Source organism: Triturus cristatus, chromosome 3_1 (assembly GCF_964204655.1).
Source record: "Triturus cristatus chromosome 3_1, aTriCri1.1, whole genome shotgun sequence".
Lineage (NCBI taxonomy): Eukaryota > Metazoa > Chordata > Amphibia > Caudata > Salamandridae > Triturus > Triturus cristatus.
The window spans coordinates 479244536-479267313 of record NC_140583.1 but is presented as its reverse complement, the minus strand read 5'-3'; the positions used below and the strand labels follow the sequence as shown (position 1 = coordinate 479267313).

The 22778-nt window shown below is 42.5% G+C and overlaps 1 protein-coding gene across 1 annotated transcript in view; it reads right to left on the bottom strand.

The window, feature by feature from the left end:
• TMC3 (transmembrane channel like 3) overlaps positions 1 to 22778 on the bottom strand; it is a 530883-nt gene that overhangs the window by 51490 nt on the left and 456615 nt on the right. The window lies entirely within an intron of this gene.

The following is a 22778-nucleotide window of genomic DNA, read 5'->3' as shown; positions in this document are numbered from 1 at the left end:
AGCTAAGAAATATGAAGTATAGTGATCATGAAAATTATGCTAGGTAATAGAAAAAGCGTCTCCAGTTATATTTATGGAAACATAATTTTACTTTACCTACGTATTTATAGTATCCTAAAGTTATGTTACTGACCATAGGTGAACGCAGAGATTAACTTTCATAGAATTTAAAAGACAATATATGGATTTAAAGCACACCAGTGTAATGATTAATTGGGGAATTTGGAAAACATAGGTATTGTGTTCATACGCTAATTGGTTCATTGTATCATACTCTAATATGATACCAAAGTGTAGCATTTTGTAGTGGTTTGTTCCACTGATTCTTATTCTCTACTTTGTGTGTATTATAGTGCCGCATTCACGTAGCTCTCTTTGACTGTGTTTACTTCCTGGGAGTCCTAATTTAGAGCTGTTTTCCTGTGCTTGCCAAACTCTGCTTTGCATGTTTACCCTTTATTGTCCTCAGGCTATTATTCTCAGGATTGCACACATTATGGTGTTGTGTCACTTGTTATATTAGACACTTGGCAGTGTTTGTTCATGGCTGTGGCCCTCTAGTTAATCACTGGAGTCTGTCAGCACCCTTCAATGACTGATCACATGAAGACGTTTGATCTTGCACACTTGTTACAGTTTGGCGTGGCAGTTTACGCCTCACTACTTTAAAAGTACACCAACCGCCACTGGCTGTCCCCAGTGCTTAAGCACAACTGTTCTCGGTTCTTTGAAACCCACCAGCAGAACTGTTCGCAGATCTTAGAGGCTATTCCTTTCATGCCAAGCGCTAAATAGTTTAAAACAACTGAAGTCCCATGAAAGCAAACATCAGCTTGAATCTGTGTCAGCCAGCAACCACCCCTGCTGAAATGAAGACCTTAAAGTGAACTTGCTGCTTTGTATGTGGCAGGAGGCAACGCATAACCCTACCTTTAGGAAAATAAATAAATACAATACAATCGTCAAATGAAGCTGTGAAATAAAAGGCTAAACCAAACTTGGAATAATATAAAGTTAATGGCGTTGACCATTCATCGAACGAATAACAGCGTAGGACAAAACAGACTTACAGCGTGGCCGACGGACAAAAGAGTTTTACAGTGTGGACTATTAAAAAACCGAAATACATAGTTGTCCGAAAGATTACTAATTATTTGGTGATTTGGACCAACACCTGAGCCCCGGATCTCTCCAACAGCACCGTGATAGCGTTTTAGAGGACAGCAGTGGAAGAAAAGAGAGAGACTTATTGCACACCAGTCAAACTTCGACAAACTCATTTTCCAGCAATTCACAAAGACTTCACAAAAGCTCTCAGAGATACCCTTCATCTCTCTTGATAGGATAATGATCTTCAGGTCCATTAAAAAAATCCTACAGAATTAGTTAACATTTATTAAAGTCGCACCACTTAAAGGTCAGGTGATGCTGCAGCAATTGGGATTATAATCAAGTCAACCATCTAATGGGGTCATGGGTCAAGAGAGACAACAGCAGGGCTTGCAGTTTCACATGAACCCAGTGGAAGTGTATAAATCAGTTTTCATAAAGATACGTTTTGAAGCAAAGTATTCGGAAGAGGGGGGCAGGTCACAGGCAGTGTCTATAGAAAGTGCCATACATTAGGTTCTGCTCCATCTAGTATGGGTGTAAATATGAAGAGAATCCAATCATGTGAAGGTGCTGGTGCTGGTAGACCATCAGGATGAAAGGTCCTGGCTCTGATGCAGGAGTTTTTCACGGTTAGTTCTCTTATATGTGAGGAGGGAATCCCAGACTGTAACAACTGCAGAATATAAACAAGAAAGTCACAGAGTATTTGGCTGGTCTCTACAGGTTACTTATGTTTTCACTGGAGTATCCTGCTAGACGCAAAGAGCCTGATGTCTATGCCCAGCGCCTAGTCTTGTCCTACAGAGAAAAGACGGGTTGAATTTTAACTTGCAACAGAAATTCGGAAGGTTTCCTCAGTCATATTCAGGGCCACTGGAATTATGCGATTGTGTAGCGTTTTTTGCCTAATAGATTTGCCACATTTGCCACATAATCCATCATCTGCTGCATAATATGCAGATTTTAACAAAAATATTTTTTGTTTGTAGCTCAAACGGTTCAAAAGTTACTAAAAACTCAGAGGAACATGTAATCGTGCAGTGACCCAGGCCCTTTGCAAAGCTTATCTGGTCACCTTTCTGTTGCCTATTTGTAAATGTGGGTGTTCAACAAGGTCTTTTGAAGTACAACCAATGACCAAACAATTTTAACAATTGTAAAAATGACACAATTAGTAAAGAAATACTTACTCAACCCTGCCGCATAATTCCAGTGGCCCTGGTCATATTAACATAATTTTACTTGTCTCAGCTTCCGTGCCTCTAAGCACAGGGAAAAAACATAGACAACTCTCTGAGCATTATCTGAATGCATATGTCAACAGGTATAAAGGTGCTTCCGAAGACAATGTATAGTCAGGTTTAAAGCCAGACACGAGATGAGAGGGCAGTCTTTCAGTTTGTCCCTTTTGACTTATAATCGTTTTTCGAAAGGCACTAAACATAGATCTGAAAAATCAAGTCGATGTTTTTAGTCAGAATATAATAACAATTCTGATGCGTCAGCTCCTTGTTCATGTCCTTTCAAAGTGTTCCTATGAGAAGTGTCACCTGGGCGCTCGCTTCTCAAACAATCTCCATATCTAACTACCCAAAACCAGTGACATATGCATTGGACCTTGCTGAAGCTCACACCATGCCTGTTCTCTAAATGTGTCAGCATCAAGTAAAGAAACATAAGCTAAAAGAAGCCCAAGAAGATAGAGCGGTCATTGAAACTCGGAGCATTTGTTGGAATCATTTCCATGTTCATTTGCACAGGGTAGAGTGTGAAATGAAGTAAGAGATCATCAAATTTCCTTGACTATTTTGTGGATTTCTATTAAACCAGAGACCTCCAGGTCCCACAGAAGTCAGGCTTTTGTATGTTGGGATTGGAATTGCAATGGCCCTTTAGCTCAATGTGCAGCCCGAGAGAAAACACATAGGGCATGTGATGTCTGCTGATTGAGGGCCTCATCGCTCACATGTACAGTAAGGCTTCTCTTTATTTCAAACGCTGTGTGGAAGTTGAAGTACATGTCCTCCCCCCTTCCCCAGCTGCACTTGGCGCAGTGGATCACCGGATCCTCTCCCTAAACTGCCTCCGAATTTATAACCTTACTGGGGCCTCCTGTTGCTGTGGGATATACGCGCTGCACCCCCTGGTGGACTCTCTTTGTGCTACACAACAGATCCCTGCAGCTTATATAGACTGTACGATGTTGAGGCCTGCTTTCCCCCCACCCTCCTCCGAGCCTTGACACTCAGAGGAACTAGTGTTTCCAACTTGGTTGGGGTCCGTTTGCCCTGTTGGCATATTGAGCACTGTATGTTTATGATGCTGTTTGGGTACACCGTGAGGAGCCCTCCCCGACTTGAACTGTCTCCACTTGGCTGGACATGCTCTGTTGGGGTGGTGGTGAATATTGGGCCCTGCCGAGAACAGCCTTCTCTCTGCCTGTCCTTACTGTTGGGCTACAACACCAACTAAGCCACCCCGGGCTCAGCTCCTCCTGTTGCTTCTGGAGCAGTTTGTCGGTGATCCTAACCTCCAAGTGCCAACCATCTCACCTAGAACCTTGTCAGTGGTACGCCTCAGCGTTATTGCACCGGGCTTGAGGGACACACTAGGTTGCTTGCCATTGCAGTGTGCCTACCATGCGGTCCATATCGATCACAAGGTGACTGAGCACAACCTGAGACTGCTCGTCTTGCTCTGCCCTACCTAACGTATAGTGCCACATGTTTAGTAGTGCTATCTCCACTACTCCTTACAAAACTGCAATTGGCCGCACCAAATCCACTAGACTAATATCTCACCAGGGCCCTGTGCCATCCCAACATAGCCACTCTGATGGCTCACACCCATACACTGTAAGAATGCATCCCACCTATGGTTTTGTCTCATCCACCTGACAAATTGGACGTAATACTCCAGCTCCGCCATCTAGCACCGCATTGATGCGCTCGACCGACCTCAACCTCCTGCGAGATGATCATTGCAAACTTTCTGAAAAGGTGAAGGCAGCCGAAACCACGTTATCCACGATGGCCCCCCAACAGGCATCGCTTTCAACTGCAATTTCTGACCTCCAGAATCAACTTACAATCTGGCAAGATATAGCAGAAGAAGCAGAAGGCTGCGCACGCTGCAATAATGTGTGCATCATGGGAATACCGGAGGTCAAGGATGGATCCAATCCAACACTGTTTGTCAAACAGTGGCTGAAAGCAACGGTTGCTCCACAGGGGCTGTCAACCATGTTTACAGTGGAACGGGCGCACAGACTGCGGGCACACCACCCAACGCCCGGAGCGCCGCTGCTTCCCATGGTTGTGGCATCCTCAACTTCAGAGATTGAGATGTACTCTTACAAAAGACCAGGGAGATGGCACCCATAACCGTGGATAATGTCACCGTGTTGCTTTTTCTGGATAACGATGCTGTGCATCCTTTCCGGCAACAAAGCGACAGCTGCGCTCAGTGTGGCATTCTTATTCAATGATGTTTCCGGCACACTTTAGTGTGATCCATGATCAGCACTCACCGCTCTTTGACTCTCCGGATGCTGTGTGGGACTGGCTTGAACAACACTACCCTACTATGCACCTTCGTCCTCGATCTGAACAACCGCCCAAAGGACCACGAAACCATGCGCGTCGACGCAGACATGGACCTGCCCGGCAAATGGCCCCCAGTGCAGCATCCTCCCCTCAGCAGGCCCTCAAGGGCAGACAAGCTATATGGGCAACTATGTCCTCAATTGGATCACATTGGCAACAGCCCAACTTCAGCTTCTCTGCAATTGTTGCTCAGACTCAGACTCTGACTCTAACACAAGCATGACACTTTTTCCTCTTGTTTATGAAAAAAACATATAGGAAACCTAATATGAAGTGGACTCACTACTTAAATAGACATGTAGAAACCCATGAATTTATGTCAATCAAAATTCATTTTTTATTCAATATTTTATATTTAAATGAAAAAAGAAGGGAAATAAATTATACATCAGATCAAAGATTTTGTATCATTCTCTCATAGAGGCAATTGTCAATTAGTACAATTCTATCTATACAGTATAGTCAATGATCTATACATACAAAGTCATATCAGTCAAGTAGATGTATTCGTATTACATATTTACAATAAATATCAAACCAAGGAAAGAAAACAAAAAGAAACAAATGTTAATTTCTTAAACAGATGTCTTTCATGGCTAAGTATAGTCTACGCGCGTTTCGCCCTTGTGCCTTTATCAGGTAACCATGTGTTAATGAATCCTAAAGAAATAATAAAAACAAGGAAACGTAATTATAAGACAAAAATTGGGGTATATCCTAAGGGGTCACATGTTCACAGTCCTACTCTCTGTATGTTATATACATTTAAAATACAATAGACCATAAATATACATATTTACAATTGATGCAACGTCACAGGAAACAATAGTTCAAGAGAACTATAAAGTGTCAGAAGAAGATGTAAAGTTTTTCAGAAAACAGAGAGAAAAGAAAAGCAAAGAAGATGTGCATGGGCGTGATAACGAAAAAAGATAGAAGTAAGCCTCATCAATCAAGAATACTAAAGGATAGTAAAGATCCCAAGTGGTTCTGAGGGTGTGGTATATTCATACCTTAGTGTGTTCACACGTGCAGCCCTTTTCATGCAATTTCTGACCGGCTACTGTCGTAGTCAATGGCAATATAATATTTACCTTATAATAAGGTGGCAAAGTCAATTGTGCTGTAATTATTCGCTCTTGATATGAGCTAAGGACAATGACTGGCAGGCAAGATCTAAATGGAATGGGCCCCCAAAAACCATGATTGTTATTATAAAATGGCATATATGGAACAAGATATATTAACAAGCATTGGCATAGCCAATAGGTCTCGCCTTTGGGACCTTATAAGTGTTTAGCCATGCAACAGTTGCATAACTAAATACTTATAAGGTCCCAAAAGTGAGACCTATTGGCTATGCCAAGAGGCCGTGCGGCCACAAAAGTGAAAGTGATCGCGATCACGATCAAACATCAAAGCGGCCGTGCGGCCGCAAAAGTGAAAGTAATCATGGTAAAGTGCGGCGCACATGCACTGTAGCTCTAGGCTGGCCTGGTAGCCCTTTTTGGAGCCCTCTCAATAAGTCTCGCCAGACCAGCGCATGCGCTGGGTCAGGCGAGACCTAAAAAGAAGGAGGACATTCACCCTCTCACGTATTATGAATACGGAAATAGGGGGTAGTCCCGCTCAGAATGACGGAATTCCTAAAATAATGATAAATAAGACATTCTATGACAGATAATGTGTCCAGTGCTGCTTTGTCAAAAGTAATTCATAGGCTATATAGTGATACAATATGTCTTTACCAAAAAGATGAAAGTGTCCGACTAAATCTCAATATCAAGCTTCAAATAAACTGTATATTAGATAACAGATGTTAACCCGGTGGCATAATATCAAGGGCTCTATATTTTCCATTTATCGCAAGTGCGAATCAATCGACCTAATGTGCGAATAACAGTCCCTCCGGTCACTAAGCCCTCTGGCTAGTTAATCCTACTACTGTGGTATGCCAATAGTGATGAAAGGTCCTGCTTATGGGGTGTATGAATGACACAACGATTATATTCCTACAGAGAAAATTGGCGGGACCCAGCGTCACACGATGTCTCGATAATGCAGCAGACGCTAGCCGATTGATACGAAGCTCGTACTTTGATTAACGACTAATTCTCATTCGCGGAAGCCTCCGTCCGTCTTCGCCCGTCTCCGTCCATCTCCGTCAGATGTAATAACGCACCGTGCCTTTGAGATGCCATACGATCAATGGTCGCGAAAGATGAAAGTTTGCGTGCCAAAGAGTTGCTTGATTTAAATATTGGGCCTACTAAAATCCGCATGTTCAACACGTCATAACAAAACGTCGCTGGACAACAAGCGTGTTGGTTTAAAGGAGCAAATATCGGCGCTATCTTAGCGGTATACTTAAAACGGTGAATACAAAGATCTGGCCTTATCGTTTCTTGCACTGGAACCATGTAATGTAACATAGCGATTTGTAAACATCTTCATTTAAAGAATAAAGGTTCTATAAAAAATGTGTGTTCAAATGCCATAATTACAACATGGTGAACCAATTCTAAAATAAACTGCAGTATACCAATAACGTTATATATTAGAGGTGGCAATAAGTATATCATGTGTTAAACATTGTCATGCTAAGCCTAAATGGCGACGAAATCCGTATGGTCTAACATGGAAACCAAAAATTTATTTTAAATTGAAAAAATGAACTTTAACGGTCTCCCTGTATGAAAAGGGGGCACACAATTATGTCGCTCATAGACTGCAATAGGTTCACATAATTAATTGTTATTAAATCTTATTGCCTGGCTCCAAAGAATTTCACTGTTAAGGCCCCTTTTATATGTGTCCAAAGTGAAAATCCAAAAGACCTCACTACGCTTTCGAATTTCTGTACCTGTAGGGCCATTGGTATGGATTTTCTCAAGGATAAGCGATTGAATATCCTTTGTGGTATGGTTCGCATCCACATAATGTTGGACCAAAGGTGCATGCACTTTCTTGGTCCTGATAGCGGACCTGTGTTCTGTGAGACGTGTTACCATGGACCGTGAGGTTTCCCCCACATATGCCTGTTTGCAAGGACACATAATTAGATAGACTATATTTATCGTTTTACAGTTAGTTAAAGTTTGAAGATTCACGCTCATTCCATTTACTGAGTACTTCTTTGTTTCTATAGCAAAATGACATGCCACACATGACATACATTTGTAGTTCCCTACTAGAGAAGTGGCTCCACTAAGTGTGGTTTGTATGGATTCTTTCCCTATGTTTGTCATGCGTGAACTTGTGATCAAATCTTTTAGATTTTTATTCTTACGATATGCAAACATGGGTTTGGGTATTTGTACAGTTCTGTCTCTTGTTGCATTCAAGATATGCCAATTGGAGTTTACAATATGGTGAATCTTGTCATTCATAGTAGAGTGACGGGTGACAAACACCAACCAATCATTCTTTTTTGGTTCCTTGGGTGTAAGCAGATGTTGTCAATCATAGTATTTTATAGAAGTCACATACTAGTCTGCTCGGGTAGCCTCAGATTATGAACTTGACCTTCATTTCAATGGCCCTATTGTCATAATCAGCTAAATTTGTGCAGTTCCTGCGTGATCGCAGGAACTGGCCAAATGGTATGGTGGTTTTCTGTGTCTTGGGATGGTAGCTATTGAAATGTAGCAATGTATTGCGTGCAGTGGGTTTTATATATAGATCTATTATCAATTTTTGTTCATTGGCTTTGATCGTTATATCCAGAAATTCTACACTGCAGTTACTGCTGGTTGCTGTGAAAATGATATTGATATCACACAAGTTTAGCCAAGAAACAAACTCTGTGAGTCCATCAGTAGTCCCAGTCCAGATAAAAAAAGACGTTGTCTATGTATCTGGACCAGCTAGTGATGGACTCACTGAATGGTGCTACCTCATTGTAAACAAATTTGTGTTCATAGAATGCCATGAATATATTGGCTACTGTGGGGGCACAAGAGGCCCCCATACTGACACCCTTAGTTTGCTTGAATAATGATCCATTAAATTCAAAAGTGTTTTCCTGTAAAACAATAGTTAAGCAGGACATAACAAAAACTTTGGGGCAGTCTATATTGAAAGACTCAATAAACCATAGTACAGATTCCAGGGCCCCCGACTGTGGAATGTTACTATACAGGGCCTCTATGTTCATTGTGACCAGAGTTTGTGTCCTGTCATTGACTGCAAGATGTTCTACGTTTTCCCTCAGTGACACCATAAACTGCAGATAATGTGATTTGATCCATGCCAGTAACTCCATTAACTTCTCTGTATCCTTCCGCCTTCTCTCCTCCCCCGTTAACCCTGCCTCCTTCTTTCTCCTTCCCCCACTTCTTTCATTTTCTTTTGTTCCCCTTTTCTAGGTACAGGAGCTCACTGTTCGAGGTGAGAATGTTATGCCTTCAATTTTCCCCTCAGGTATTGTCTTTGCTGTTATGTTAGGCATTGATTCTAATGCATTCGGTCCGTATATCGCAGGGACCCATTGTAGTCACCTATATATATATATTACATAAATATTTCTGTGCTCCGGTTTTCTTTTATCTAATGCTGCATTCCTGCTAAGTTTTCGCACAGGTATTATTGTCGGCATTCCATAGGCACCCGTGGGTGATACATCTATGGGGCTCTGCACTCGCTTGCTCTGACTAGGACAACTGTTGACCCCCCTAAAACGATTACACAATGTGTTATTTGATTACCATCTGTTTGCTATTAGTTTTAGTTTGGTCGAACAAACGTTCTTTGCTGGACCTGGCATTGGGCAAATGTTCTTTTTTACCACATCACTGTGTAAATTCCTATGCCTGCCACATATCTATGCACATGAACAGTGACCCTCCTGGTCGGATTGTCTTTACATTGTTGTCATGCCAACTGCTCCGGAACAGAACGTAAGGGGTATAGCGTCTATTCACAAACGATATAGAATCCTTGCACAGCTTTATCGTCGACAGGCGAATATAGCCTACCTACAGGAGACCCACCTTTCCACCCTCGAGGCTACGATCTAAATAGAGCGGACAGTCGTTTGCTACCACATATTCAAGATTTGCCCGCGGGGCAGCTATCTGGTTGAGAGCGGGGCCCCCATTTGCAGCACAGGCCACTCTGAAATTGATGCCAATTTGCGCTTTGTCTTTGTCTGTGGTTTATTGGATGGGAAGATGTTGGTCTGGGCAGTGTGTATGCCCCCAGTACTGAACAGGACGTCTTCCTGCAGCATATATCATCAGTTCTAGCAGAATGGTCACCTCCCTTGGTTGTTAGGGGGTGATTTTAATTCAGTTTTAGACATCAGCCTTGACTGTTCACACCCCCCCTTGCCGAATATCGGCTCCGTTGAGTAAGCCAAAGCTCTTTCTCATTGGATATCGAACTAGTCCTTGATAGATATATGTAGAGATCACAAAAAGGGAATGGGTGAGTACTCATTTTTCTCTCCTCTGCATGGCCTGCATGCCCATTTAGATCGTATCTTTTGCCCATCCCAAATTGTGGAGAAGTTCACACAAGCAACTTACCTGGGTAAAACTTTGTCGGGTTACAACCGACTTAAAATAGTATTGACATGGGGCAGGGTCCCTACACTGATACCCACATGGCATATGCAACTAATGCTCCTAGAGGGTGTAGTCTTCAGGGAAAACCTGGCCACCGCAGTTGATACTTACTTCACTGACAACGAGGGCATGGCATCCACCCCACTTTTGGAATAGGAGGCGTTTAAGGTGGTGATTACGGGCATGTCCATAGCCACTGCAACAGGCGCCAGGCAGTCTGTGCTCTGTGGCTTACAATACATGGACACACAACTGGGGATCATTGAACAGGAGACAGTATTTGACCATGCAAGGCTGGACGCTTTACTAGTTGCTAGGATAAAGTCTGCTGAGTTATTGGAATGCCTCAGGATTATAGACCACAAAACTTAAGTACAGAAGTTCCACAATGAAGGCGATAAAGCAGGGACATTACTGGCCCCAATCTTATCCATCTCAACTCCCTCCAAGGTAAAATGGACCACACAATTGGAAATACACAAGGCCTTTTGCTCCTATTACACTAGGCTCTATGAGGCCTGACCCTCTCCACCCTCAACAGAGAGAGATATGTTCATGCATTGGTTTAGACTCCCACAGATCTCTGCTGTGTCTTGCACGACATTGGAAGCCCCATTGGTGTCAGGCTAACTGCGTCAGGCAATTAGGGATATGGCGTGCATCAAAAACATCAGACATAGATGGTTTACACATTAAGTTTTACTCTACTTTCACCTACTGCTTGGTCCCACCCCTGGAGGAAATAGACTCTGCATCCTCAGAGGTGGGATCACTGCCACCCACAACTAGCCAGGCCATGGTCACCTCCTTGCTTAAATCTAGCAGCGCCCCAGAGGAACTTTCCTCTTATAGACGGATCTCCCTGTTGACATCAGAGTATAAAAGTATTGAGTAAACTGCTAGAGCAACAACTGTTCCTGTTACTCCCCGACCTCATTCACATTGACCATTATGTAGTTAGTACCATGCCGGAGCACCTCTTTACACATACAACGTCTTTATCAGGTAATGGAGATTGCACATGACACATTCCTCAAAGCTGGTTGTCTCTCATTAGACCTTCAAAAAGCATTTGAGTCTCTGGATTAGGAATATATGTTTTCAGTACTGCGTTGATTCAACATTCCTCCCACCTTCATTAATTGGGTCTGGCTTCAATGCGCCAATCCCACAGCGAGGGCCAAAAGGGGATGCACATTTTCTTACAGTACCCAAGTTCCTGAGGAAGCCATCAGGGTTGTCCGTTGTCACCTTTATTATTTGTTCTAGCAATGGAACCACTGGTGTATAAACTCAGACAGGGAGTGACTGACTGGGGTATCCCACAGGGCCTTCAGACACACCTGGTTTCACTATACGCGGACAACATGATGGTTAACACCCAAAACCTAAATATGGACCTTACACCTGTTTCTACTATACTCCATTACTTTGGCCTTTAAGTCAGTCACACCAAGTCGCGAGCATTTTCATTCCGCGATAATATGCCTCATGCCACAATTAACCTGGGCACTCAACTTATTCTGGTTGCACATCATACACTCCGATATCTGGGCATCCATGTTTACAGATCACCTACAGACCTATTAGACAGAAATCTGATCCGGGCCATTTCAGCATTAAGACCTCAGATGAAGTTCTGAGTAACATTGCCCATATCAGTGGTGGGATGATTGCCCCTCTCTAAAATGGTGATGCTGCCTACATTGTTATATCATTTTGTAAATGTACTGATAATTATTCCCAAGATGGGTTTTAAGACGTTAGACTCCCTATTACTTGATCTTATATGGGGCTCATGAAGAAGACGCGTTAGCCTTCCTAAATTGCAACTACCAACTCGGGAGTGGGCTGGGAGTGCCTGATTTCAGGTTTTACTGTTTTGCTGCCCAGCTGCATTGACTGGCATACTGGTGGCTGGGTTACACTTACAAGAAATCGGCTAGCCACAAAGTAAGCTCCGCTCTCGTGGTCTGCAAAAATTGTTGCTTCCAGGAGTTTCACAGCCCTCCAAGCTCCCCTTACTCCTACATTTTGCCATAACATACTGTAAAAATGCACTCCATTATACTCGCAGCCCTACGTGTTACTCCCCAAATATCCCTCTACAGTAGCGGCCCGTGGAGGGAGTGCGGCGGGGCGGGGGAGGGGCAGGGTGGAGGGTAGTAAAGTCCGACTCTCGGCCGACCGGAGTAATGTAAGTAAATAAATAAATAAAACAAATTTCATTGCGTGCGTTGAAACGCCAAATGCGTTTCAGCGTGGAGCAATGAAATTCGTTTTATTTACTTGCATAACTCCGGTTGGCTGTGAGCCGGAGTTTACTACCCCCCGCCCCATCCCACCCAACCGCCTCGCGGCAACCCTCCACGGGCCGCTGCTGTCCCTCTATGTGGCCTGCCCACCCTGATGAGTACTCTCACTACTAACAGACTGTTCCCATGGGAACCAGCAGGAATCACCACTGTGGGCAACCTGTTTGAGTATGGGATCCTGTTGCCAAAACAAGAGTTCATGCAGTTACATGGGTTCCCAGGTGCCCTCTTTCTTGCAACTGCTAACATCCTACGTTATGTCTGAAAACTCTGGGCACCAACAGGCTCGGAACATGACACATATGCACTAATACAGGCGTTTTATGACATGGGCACCGGCAGACACTTTAAGTGGATCTATAGTGGGCTGCGCACTCATCTATGTATGTCACTGATCCCACTAAGACCCAATGGGAAACAGACCTCAATCGAGCAATCCATAAAAAAGAATGGCGTTTTCTTCTGAAATACCCCAGCATGATACCCTGCAATACATATTTTAAATATATCCAGTTCTCATTGTTGCATAGGGCATACTTGACCCCCTCTAGATTGCACATGATTTTACCAACGGTCTGCTCTTCCTGCCCAAGATGCCACATTAAGGACCCAGACCTAATGCAAATTATGTGGTCATTCCCCAAACTTTTATCCTACTGGGTGAACATCAGAGAGTCTCTCATGTCACTAACGAGGTCCACACACTGGGATATAAGTGAACACTGTCTCTAAGGTCTATATCATTAACCAAAAGCATCTAAGACTGAATCACACTTTGTCGACTTGGTGCTTCTCCGAGACAAGGGACAAATGGCACACCGATGGATATTGCCCATTACACCTCTTGTACTGGGTTGGCATGCAGAGGACTTGCGCTGGCTGTCGTCAGAGATTTATGCAATACATAGGGAGAAATATCATGGGTTATGTAAGTGACCTATAGCTATGAGGTGAGATACACTGTTGGAACAATTTAAGCCCAAGAGGAGGTTGCTGTCTGATCTTAGTTCCTACGATGGGACGTGCATTTCTGTGTCCCTGTTTCTTGCTGGTCTCCTATTATCCATTTTAGATGTTGTATGATGCCTCTTGTGACAACTCACACTACACCATGCTGGCTTGGTGGCGGACGTAGGCTGCACAAGGTGGACAACGTTGGTGCGTGGGTTCGGAAGTCACGTTACTATTGTTTTTTTTTTTGCTTTTCTCTTATTCTGATTCCTTATAACATATGACACTGTGATTTTCTGTAATATATGTGGACCACTACTGAGTTTCTACTGCTTACATTTTCTTACATATTAGAATACTGTGCTACTCTGGTAGCTATATTGCAATATCTGTCATTGTTCATGCCAATAAAAATGGTCCAGATGTACGACCGTTTTTAGCAGTCGCAAATGGGACATCAGTCCATTTGCGACCGCTAAAAAGGGATGTATCATGTACCAAACGTATTTTGCGAGTAGGTAACCTGTTACTGACTCGCAAGATAGGTTGTGTGAGGTGCTATTAGGAAGGGGCATGACAACCAAGGGTGTCCCTTCCTAATAGCAAATGCAGTCGCAAAATAATCGCATTTACCACCAATGTCAAATTGGTTGTAAGCCAGTCGCAAACATCTTTCTCTTTGTGATTGGTAGCAAAAATGTTTTTTAAGAGCAGGCAGCGGTCCTGCTCTTAAAAAACTAAACGAAATGTTTCATTTTCATTTTTAAAATGCATAACATTTTCCTGCAAGGAAATGGAGCTGCATTTGAAAAAAACAAACTGCTTTATTGAAAAAGCAGTCACAGACATGGCGGTCTGCTGACCGCAGCAGTCCACCATCCCTGTGAGTGCCGGCCATTCCCAATGTGACCTGCCTCATGAATATTAATGATGCAGGTCCTTTGCGACCCATTTGGGAATCGCAAACAGTATCTCAGACACTGCTGTACATCAGTGTTTGCGACTCACCTTGGGAGGAGCATCCAGCAGAGGCAACGCCAAGACCTGCCTCTGCAGTAACAGACCTCACAGTACTTTCGAGGTAAAGGCCTGGGATCCAGTTGACAACATCCAGGCCCTCAGGGGCAACGCATTACTCAGTACCCTGCCCACGCACCACCCAGTCGCCGTTCCCTATCCCCTTTAGCTTGTCCTCATCAGCACATTGTCACCCTGTTTAAGGCAGGATAAGTTATTACCTCCACAAGTGGCAAAGCATCACATTGGACAGATGGGTGCTTCAAACATTTTTGAAGGGATACACCCTACCTTTCCTGTCCACCCATTCACATATGTCACTTACACCACAGCGACTTCTGGAGGAACACTTGTCCATCCTACAGTGGGACAAGTAAGCCATTACATCAAAAATAAGGACTGGGTGATTTAGACCTTATCCATCTTAACTTCTTCCTCAAAAAGGACAAGTTCACTCTGGCCCATGTTCGTCTGCCCTGGATCCAGGCGACTGAATGGTAGTGTTGAATTTTCAGGTTCCCTATTTCCATATACCCGTCCTGCAGTCCGACATATTACCTGCTGTTACAAGTGGACCATGAGCATTTTCAGTTCTCAGTGCCCCCCATTAACCTTTGGTTTTTCATGAAAGTTATGGTGATTGTCGCTGCACATATTCGAAGAGTGGAAATACCAGTCTTCCCATACCTTGACGACTGGCTGCTATAGACAGGCTTGTCTGAGTGAGTCATAAACCACCTCCAGATGACCTCCTCATATCTTTGTTTTTATTTCAACATGCAGAAGTAACACTTAACTCCTTTGCAGAGGGATCCCTTCAACTGAGCCATTCTGGATACAGTTCTGTTTCAAGCCTATCCTCCACCTCGACCAGTGTGGGACATTTGGGCAATGATCCCAATGTTTCAACCTTTGGCCTGGGTCTCAGTGAGAGTGGCTATGAGACGTCTTGGTCTCTTGGCGCTCTGCATCCTGCTAGTGGACCACACCAGCTGGGATTAAAAGTCTCAGTCGGCTCAGCATCAATGGATCCTGCCAGATTCCACTCAAGTAATGGAGGAGACTGCAAAAGATCTGCAGTGGTGGTTACTAGTCTGCCATTGGACCAGAGGTAGACCATTTCCCTACCCCACTCAGAGCTGACGTTCATGACATATGCATATTTGCTGGGTTGAAGAGAGGTGGAGATCAGAGGACTCTGGTCCCAGCAGAGACCTGTTTCCACATCAATATGCTGGAATTGTGAGCCACTTGCTTGGCACTAGAAGCCTTCCTCCTGTCCATCAAGTTGGACCAAAACTACCACCATGTGGTACTGAAACAAGCAGGGTAGGGTGTTGTTGTGGGTATTTCTTTGGTCGTACACCAACTGGCAGGATCTTTATACCCCAGGGTGGACAAACTCAGTCAGCACTGCCTAGTGAATTATGAATGGTGATTACATTCATAGGTGGAGCATGACATCTTCCAGCAATATGAAGAACCCTAGCTCCATATTTTTGCCACCATGAGAATGCGCTGTGTCCAAACTTATGCTCCTCAGAGTTCCTACGGTAGTTTTCCCTTGGAGATACCTTCTGACAGGGATGGAGCTCAGGACTACTAAATGCTTTTCCACCTCTGCCTCTCCTGTCCAAAGTTTTGAAAAAGTTCGGGAACAGCCAGGAGAGTGTGGTACCCATAACTTCTGGCCATGAGCATCTGTCCTCTGAGCTGAAATGGCTGCCACTTCAGGAGTAACTTCTATCTCAACAGATCAGATTGTTGCATTTGGGTCTGCGAAACCTACACCTCTATGCGTGGAGGTTGAGTGGTGATAGTTGACTGCTTTTGATCTTCCTTGTGAGTTACTAGTCATTTTGGCCTCTATGTATTCATCCACCAAAACCATCCAGGCAGTACACTGGGAAAATTGTCACTAGGTGTGCTTCTCTGCATGTCCAACCTTTACAATCCCTTTTGTCCAATGTTTTGTTGTTTGTCCTTTCTCTAGCACATCAAGGACTTTCTTGAATATTGTTAAAGGTTATTTGTTGGTCCTGTTGGCTTTTCTACGATTATCTGATCAATCATCGTTATTCATATCACCTGGTAAATTAATTTTTTTAAACGGCTAACCCCTTTTTTTCTGCCTAAACCCTTTGTGATGCCACAGTCAGATCTTAATTTGGTCCCAGCATTTTTTATGTTTACTCCATTTACGGAGATGCGTAGCTGCTCTCTGCATCTTCTAACCCTTAATACAGTTTTCCTCATCGTGAGAACATCAAGTCATTAACATAGTGAGTTGCAAGCCCTTTTTCTCCAACACCCATATACAACCTTCTTCTTAGACAAACAGGTACTCAGGACCAGAGTAGTATTACTACCAAAAGCTGAGAAGCTTTTTCACATTACAGTCTATTAGCCGTCCTGGAGTTTTTGCTCCACTTTATCCATCCATGGAGGAAGTGAAGCTGTAACATTTGGATCGCAAAAGAGCCTTAAGCTTCTATGTGGATTATACCAGTGAACATCTGGTAAATGGTCTGGTCTTTGGGAGGTCTGCAGGAGTAAAGAGGGATAAAGTCGTGTAGAAAAGAGCAATCTCCAGATGGATAGTCACCTGCATAAAGATATGCTATGCACTGGTTAAGAAGCAGATTCCAAAGGCCTCGAGGGATCATTCCATCAGGGCCAAGGCTACCGCCACAACATTTCAGTGTGGACTGCCTGTCTTGTACATCTGTCAGGCTGCTCCATGGGCATCAGTGCACATGTTCATGAAGGACTTCTACCTTGATAGCCAGGTTCAGTGGGAGGGCCATTTTGCCCATTCGGTCCTGCGGGAATGTTGGAACTGCCCCTTTTTGCGGGGTCATCGCCAAACTTTTGCCTTCCTCCTGTATTTTTCTGAATTGTTTTTGTTGGTTATTTGACTCTGGGCACTTTGCCACTGCTGCTCAGTGCTAGAGTGAATGTCCTCTCTCTTGTAAACTTGGTAAGATTGGTCTACATCTGTTTGGAATATTTAATTTACCTGCAAGTCCCTTTTGCAGTGGTACCCCAGATACCCAGGGCTTCTAAATTAAATGCTACTAGTGGGCCTGCAGCGCTGCTTGCACCACCCACCAAAGTAGCCTTTCAAACCAGGGCCTGACCGCACAGTTTACTGTTAAAGTAGTTGCCACATCTGAAACTCCCCTTTTACAACATATAAGTCACCCCTAAGGTAGACCCTAGCTAGCCCTATGGGCAGGGTGCTGTGCAGGTGAAAGGTAGGGCATGCGCTTTTACTGTGTGGCATGTCCTGGTAGTGACATTCAGCCTATTTGGTTTCTCACTGCTGTGAGGCTGTTCCTCTCATGGGTTTGCATTGGGAATTCCCTGATATGTGCTTCAGTGGTAATTTCTAATATGTAAGGGGTAGCGTGGCCATGTTTGGCATGTTTGTAATAAATCCTGCTTATCGGTGAAAGCGGATTTGTTATTACTATATTAGAAATGCCACTTTAAGAAGTGGGATATCTGTGCGTATATGATTCTTTGTGCCATGCCTGGTTGTGTATTCACCATCTGGGGTACACTGACAGGAGAAGTGGATATGCATTCACTCTAGACAGTCACAAGGGGTTAAGGTACCATCTGAATACGGCTGTCCATTATTATATATGTACTAGAAACAAAATGATATGTGGTGCTCTGCCTACATCTTAAAATTAAATATGTGCAAAGTAAAACTGAGTTGAAGCTATAGGTCTACTACATATAGGAGTGGATAATCCAGTACAATAACTTTTGTGGTCTATTCTGTAAAAAGATCTTATGAATTGGTTTGATTTTTAAACAAGTTTTTTACTGTTATATACAAACTTATTTACAATAAAGGAGGATATATTTTTACTAAAAATATGGCTCACAGTTTGGGTAAATTGCGTACAAGCGTGTGAGAAGCATGAGGTGGAAATAGTAATTGAAATATTAAAAACAACACGGGGAACAGCATTTTGTTATTGATTGTAAATTTCGGTCCTGAGTCACAAAAAAGTAGTAGAGCAGCACCGTATGTGCAGATTGAAATGTACTACCTTTGGGGTTTCACAAACATCCCCAATAGTACACCTGGCAAGCTGAACCCGTTGCAGGTTTCCAAGCCTACCTCAGGAATATAATGTGACCATTCCCATGGGGTACTGTTCCCTCTGCACAGAGATCTTTATTGCAGTGAAGTCCACACAGGGGATGCTCCTCTGCAAACATACATTTCTTTTTCTGATGATTGGTTCCCCTTCCCACCCTGGAAGTGGAAATGCTCCAGCCCTTACCTCGAGTAAATCTCCAATCATTTCCACGGCGGAAAGTTGATGGAAAGGAGTTTGGGAAGGCCATTAAATGTACGTTTACAAACGAATTTACAATTTGGAATCGGCCCCAACATCTTTTTAAAAGTTTTGTGGAGATTCGATAAACTGACCCTAAGTCATAAGCAATCCAAAATTATATGTTTATTATCGCTGTGCCCAAAATTAGTTCGTATTAAGTAAGAAAATGTCCACAAGGAATTTATTCAAAATAATCCATTTGCAATATGGAGTAGAAATTATACTCCCAACTGATTTAATCAAAAAGCCAAAGAAAACGTACTTAGTTAGCCTGGAGAGCTTATTTACTTCAGCCGAAGTAAATACAATTTATTACACAAATCACAATTGTATCACAAACATTTTATATTTTTCAGGCACATAAGAAAGATAGTGAGAAAGGTGAAAATAGAACCCAGTGAGATGATCATAGCCTACAAAGTGAACATGGTGTTTAAGAGGTCTTTCAAAAACAATGAGAGGCATGTAAGAGTGTAACGAATCTTTTTTGCTCTCCCTTTGTTGGTGTCGACGACGTTTCAACCCACTCTGGGTAAGGGGTCTCTTCAGGACAATTATCTGGGGACTACAAACAAGGGAAAAGGTAAGTGCCAGAAGTATACTAGACCCATTAGTCGTCTGAACGCTCCAGGTTTTAGATTGGCTTACCTAATAGTATTCAAAACTCGAATTGAAGATGAGAAGTTGATAACATATAGCCGTGTCTGACGCAGCCTAAAAATACAAAAGGGGGGGTATAAGAAATTAAGAAGTATCCCTATAGGATATGTCTATCTCAATATTCTAAAAGGCCATCATTTATTGAACCCATAAAGGACTAATCCTAATACGAGAATTGATTGAATATCTCAAATGAATTTAAGGGCCACCTTTTTGTTAATGGCTGGCCCTATCTTAGTTCATGTCGCAGCGACCCATATGTTAAGAATATACTCTATAGTAATGGATTGGCTACTACATTGGATCACTTACTTGGGGCATCTAATGTCTCCGCTGTATCAGTGAATAGGGCAATACTTGGAGAGCAAGGCGACCAAATATGAAGTCTGTATAACTTGTCTGCAATAATATAAAGTGAGGGAACAATCGGTACAGGAGGCTAAAATATTTTAAGTACATAAAATTACTTAGGATATATATGTAACGATTACTTACAGGACAGCCGTAAGGAAACGAAGTGTCCGTAGTCCAAGTCAGAAGGGAGGACCTTGAATAATGTTCCCGTTATAACTATGATACCTGTAGGACATTAAGGCAGAGATTACTGCCGGTATCTCTCAAGGGGGTACAGTCTATAGCGAGCGGTATGTATAAGTTGCTTACTTTTCCAGGAAACGAACGAGTGAAGCATCCGATCCAGCCGCGCAAGTCGGTGACTTGCCTTCCGTGAACCGGAAGTATTTAAAATAGCCCGGGAGGTCACGCATGCGCAAGGGAGGGCAAAAATAGATTCGTTGGCGGCCATCTTAAAAGGTCTCTTGGTGCATCATTATACCTGATAATATTTCAAATTAGTAGCCGTAACATCTCATTTAAAGAGATACATCACTTAAAAGCAAAAGAAAGTTGTATGCTTAGACACTTGGTGTTTGAACATTTAACCACCTTATCTTATTATTCCACAGTATCTCATAAATACATCAGAAGGCATCTCATAAGTACATCAGAGAGCAGGGAATCGGCAGAACCACAATTTATAAAGTATAGAATAGAATAGAAACTCAAAGTTGTTCATCAGCAGCCATCCTAGGAATGTCTTGGTACATCATTGTACCTGATAGTGTTTAATAAAGGCATCTCCCTGATTATGCGGAGTGGGCAGAAGAACAGTAAGACAGTTTTATCAGTATGAAAAATCAATGACATATTCAAATATCCTCAGATATAGAGTATTTTGGCCACTTATCGTATGGCGGTATAGCTTTTTCATGGATAGGGCTCTATCCATGAAAAAGCTATACCGCCATACGATTAGTTGCCAAAATACTCTATATCTGAGGATATTTGAATATGTCATTGATTTTTCATACTGATAAAACTGTCTTACTGTTCTTCTGCCCACTCCGCATAATCAGGGAGATCCTGTGGAATAAGGAGATAATGAGGTCAAATGTTTGAATATTAATTACCTGTACTAATGTTCTAATTAATTACTTTTATCTTTATTCTTAATTGATGTGCCTTTTCAAATAAGATGTTATGGTGCCTTTATTAAACACTATCAGGTACAATGATGTACCAAGACATTCCTAGGATGGCTGCTGATGAACAACTTTGAGTTTCTATTCTATTCTATACTTTATAAATTGTGGTTCTGCCGATTCCATGCTCTCTGATGTACTTATGAGATGCCTTCTGATGTATTTATGAGATACTGTGGAATAATAAGATAAGGTGGTTAAATGTACAAACACCAAGTGTCTAAGAATACAACTTTCTTTTGCTTTTAAGTGATGTATCTCTTTAAATGAGATGTTACGGCTACTAATTTGAAATATTATCAGGTATAATGATGCACCAAGAGACCTTTTAAGATGGCCGCCAACGAATCTATTTTTGCCCTCCCTTGCGCATGCGTGACCTCCCGGGCTATTTTAAATACTTCCGGTTCACGGAAGGCAAGTCACCGACTTGCGCGGCTGGATCGGATGCTTCACTCGTTCGTTTCCTGGAAAAGTAAGCAACTTATACATACCGCTCACTATAGACTGTACCCCCTTGAGAGATACCGGCAGTAATCTCTGCCTTAATGTCCTACAGGTATCATAGTTATAACGGGAACATTATTCAAGGTCCTCCCTTCTGACTTGGACTACGGACACTTCGTTTCCTTACGGCTGTCCTGTAAGTAATCGTTACATATATATCCTAAGTAATTTTATGTACTTAAAATATTTTAGCCTCCTGTACCGATTGTTCCCTCACTTTATATTATTGCAGACAAGTTATACAGACTTCATATTTGGTCGCCTTGCTCTACAAGTATTGCCCTATTCACTGATACAGCGGAGACATTAGATGCCCCAAATAAGTGATCCAATGTAGTAGCCAATCCATTACTATAGAGTATATTCTTAACATATGGGTCGCTGCGACATGAACTAAGATAGGGCCAGCCATTAACAGAAAGGTGGCCCTTAAATTCATTTGAGATATTCAATCAATTCTCGTATTAGGATTAGTCCTTTATGGGTTCAATAAATGATGGCCTTTTAGAATATTGAGATAGACATATCCTATAGGGATACTTCTTAATTTCTTATACCCCCCCTTTTGTATTTTTAGGCTGCGTCAGACACGGCTATATGTTATCAACTTCTCATCTTCAATTCGAGTTTTGAATACTATTAGGTAAGCCAATCTAAAACCTGGAGCGTTCAGACGACTAATGGGTCTAGTATACTTCTGGCACTTACCTTTTCCCTTGTTTGTAGCCCCCAGATAATTGTCTTGAAGAGACCCCTTACCCAGAGTGGGTTGAAATGTCGTCGACACCAACAAAGGGAGAGCAAAAAAGATTCGTTACACTCTTACATGCCTCTCATTGTTTTTTAAAGACCTCTTAAACACCATGTTCACTTTGTAGGCTATGATCATCTCACTGGGTTCTATTTTCACCTTTCTCACTATCTTTCTTATGTGCCTGAAAAATATAAAATGTTTGTGATACAATTGTGATTTGTGTAATAAATTGCATTTACTTCGGCTGAAGTAAATAAGCTCTCCAGGCTAACTAAGTACGTTTTCTTTGGCTTTTTGATTAAATCAGTTGGGAGTATAATTTCTACTCCATATTGCAAATGGATTATTTTGAATAAGTTCCTTGTGGACATTTTCTTACTTAATAGT